This window comes from Corvus brachyrhynchos, unplaced genomic scaffold (assembly GCF_000691975.1).
Source record: "Corvus brachyrhynchos isolate BGI_N302 unplaced genomic scaffold, ASM69197v1 scaffold14, whole genome shotgun sequence".
Classification (NCBI taxonomy): Eukaryota; Metazoa; Chordata; class Aves; order Passeriformes; family Corvidae; genus Corvus; species Corvus brachyrhynchos.
The window spans coordinates 19,715,495-19,718,285 of NW_008239110.1; the positions used below are offsets into that span (position 1 = coordinate 19,715,495).

General features: G+C 39.6%; 1 protein-coding gene across 5 annotated transcripts in view; it reads right to left on the minus strand.

The window, feature by feature from the left end:
- Nucleotides 1–2,785, minus strand: part of LATS1 (large tumor suppressor kinase 1) — a 21,894-nt gene extending 19,109 nt beyond the window's left edge. For 4 of the 5 annotated variants that reach the window (XM_017739619.1, XM_017739618.1, XM_008637870.2 and 1 more), the window contains exon 1: nucleotides 1,836–2,785. The gene's annotated coding sequence lies outside the window, so the exon portion shown is untranslated. The remainder of the gene's footprint in view (nucleotides 1–1,835) is intronic. The other variant, XM_017739616.1, reaches the window with a different exon arrangement.
- Nucleotides 2,786–2,791: the final 6 nt, after the last annotated feature.

The window sequence follows — 2,791 nt, forward strand, 5'->3', positions numbered from 1 at the left end:
AGAGCCCTGTGTCTGCAGAGAACTCAAATCTCTGTGTCCAGGCTGGGCATTAGTACTGCAACTGCCATGGCAAAGAATAAAGCAACCACAGTGAAACACTGAAGAAATTGCAGAGCATTTGCCTCTTTAGAATACCATGAAATAAAACTTTTTCAGTCTCTACTGCTTCACAGAGGAAGCTCGGTTACTAAGACAGTGCAAGATAAACTAAATGTTTCAGCACTGTCTTTCCCTCACAGGCAATAAAAATGGTGAAGCTCAACTAACATTGTTCCTTTACTACTGTGTTGCTAAGTGCTTCTCATATTAGCCATAAATTAAACAAGTATCTAAATTTTACAGTCTACAAAAAAGTCACTCTTTCTTCATTCAGGTTTCACTTCTATAATACTCGCACTGCCACAAACCAATTAGTGACTCAGCAATTGAGGAAGAATATGACAAGTTAATAGGAAAAAGAACTCTCTAAAACACATGGAAATTATATGAAAGAAATACTTGTGCTACCTGAACAAAACCTGAAAGCTGGGAAGTAATACATAAATGAGGACTGCGAAAAGAAACACAAAGGACATCCACTTAATCCCATTCTCCTAGGAAAACCATTTTAGAAATAACAGAATTTCCCTTAGAAACTATCTAAATCTTAATGGGTATAACTGCACCCACAAGCTTTCTTTGCACTGTGATAGGCTTGAAACCTTAAATGAGTGTAGTTGGGTAGTTATATATATTTTTTAATGCAGTCTGATAGCATGTAATTCTTCAGTGCTCACTGAATAAGAAAAAGATCATCAGACATAAGAGTGCATTTTAATAGTTAACAGTGAAATTTTGCTCAAAGTATTAAGAAATCCAGAAATCAACAGAAAGTACAGCATGAGAGCAATAAAATGTAATTTAATTTTGGCCACTTTCAAAATAATTTTCCAAACATGCCATGTTTAAGACCACATCGAAAATACTTTGTGGAAAACTTTTTCCAAAGAAAATAAAGCGAAAACTTGACAAAATACCCATAAGCTTTTAACAAATTCCACAGGCCTGGAATTCAGCAGAAAACAAGGGGTTTGTACCTACATATTTTACAAATTGCATCTCATATTTCAGTATTTGCTTTACGGTTACCTCAGGTAGCTGAGATAGACAAATCTAACACCCCTAAAACAAATCAAAGTTAAATTAACGGGACACTTAAATCAGGAGCAATCTTGGAAAATAAAGCTGCACTCTCCCTTCAATTTTTAGCAGCAGCTTAGGTTTAGAAGTGTAAACCAGCCACTCCACTGATCTCCCACCACTTACAAAGACAGCACAACTGTTTGTAAGGCCAAACAGCACGAACCAAGCTAAGGAACTTACCCAAATAAATAACTTTTTTTGGTGGGTTGTTCCTTTTGGCAGCATTTAATTCTCGGAAAACAAATCTAATTAGTCCTCCAGAAAGCAGGAACTACTACAGTTCACCTTGCTTTATACATGAATCTCAAAATTGTCACCTCTACTTAAGAGACATTTGCACACATTTTAAAGGAAGAAAGTGTTGACTGCTGAGTAAGAAATGTATCTCAATTTTGTACTTCTAACTAGCAAACACCAGCTGTATCCAAGGGAACTGATGTCTATTCCCCCTTGTAGTTTTGTGTCCTTTAATGATCTGTTTGTTAATGCAGCTGTTTCTGCTGATTAAATTCCCTTCTCTAAAGTTGAATAAAATAATCTTTTACTTCCTTTCAAAATCTGGGAATACAGTATTTTCTTCTACAGGTCAAACTGTAAGGGAAAAAAACCCACCTTGTCTTTTTAACATTATAATCATGAAAGATTGGACTTACATAAATAAGTGCTTGAATGAAAACTCAGAAGTGTTCAAGGCCAGGCTGGATGAGGCTTGGTGCAACCTGGTCTAGTGGGAAGTGTTCCTGCCCATGGCAGGAGGTTGGAACCAGATGATCTCTCAGGTCCCTTAAAACCCAAACCAGTCTGTGATTCTCTGAAGGGCAACACACAACTGTCAATGAATCCCACGATTTTCTGAGGAAAAAAATACAGAGCTTTGTAACGTAACTCTAATATTCCTTATAAAAATACTTTCAATGCTCATATTTCCAACTGAGTACTGAGCATCACATATCAATCTATTTATGTACCCTCTGTCATGTACTTATTCTAACAGCTTATTTTATACATAAACAGAATGCTTCACTGCTAGGGATAAAGAAAGTAACAGAGACTTTGCAAATCCTAAAATTAAGTTTGTAGGGACTTGGTTCAGACCAACTAAAGGAAGCTCTTCTGTCAGGTAACAAGTCATTGAGCTGCAACAGCAATTTCCCAAAGGATGCGTTTCCAATGCTAAAAGTTTCCATAGGATGAGGAGAAAAATGGACCCTGAAATTAGCACATAGGGAGAACTACATACGGTCAGAGAAGCAAGAGCTGGAAAGAACCGGAGGCCAGCTGAACACTAGGAACATTGTGCATTCACTCGGTTTGTTTCCATTCTTACGCTCTGCTATGTCCTTTAGCAGGATACAGCTCTTCTACGTACGCATGTATTCCCGGGAGCAGCAGGACTTACTTCAGGCGCACCTCGGAGCGAGCTTCACGGCAAAGAACAGTACGCCAGCCTCTGAGCACCAAAACCCCACTGCGCTGGCTCAGGCCGGCACCGAATCCTGCAGGACAGCAGGACCCAGCCTCCCAAGGACCACGCAGGCCAGGAGGGTTCCACCGCCGGGAGGAGTATCCCGAACGCGCCCCACTGGGACACCTGCGCTTCTGTCGCCCC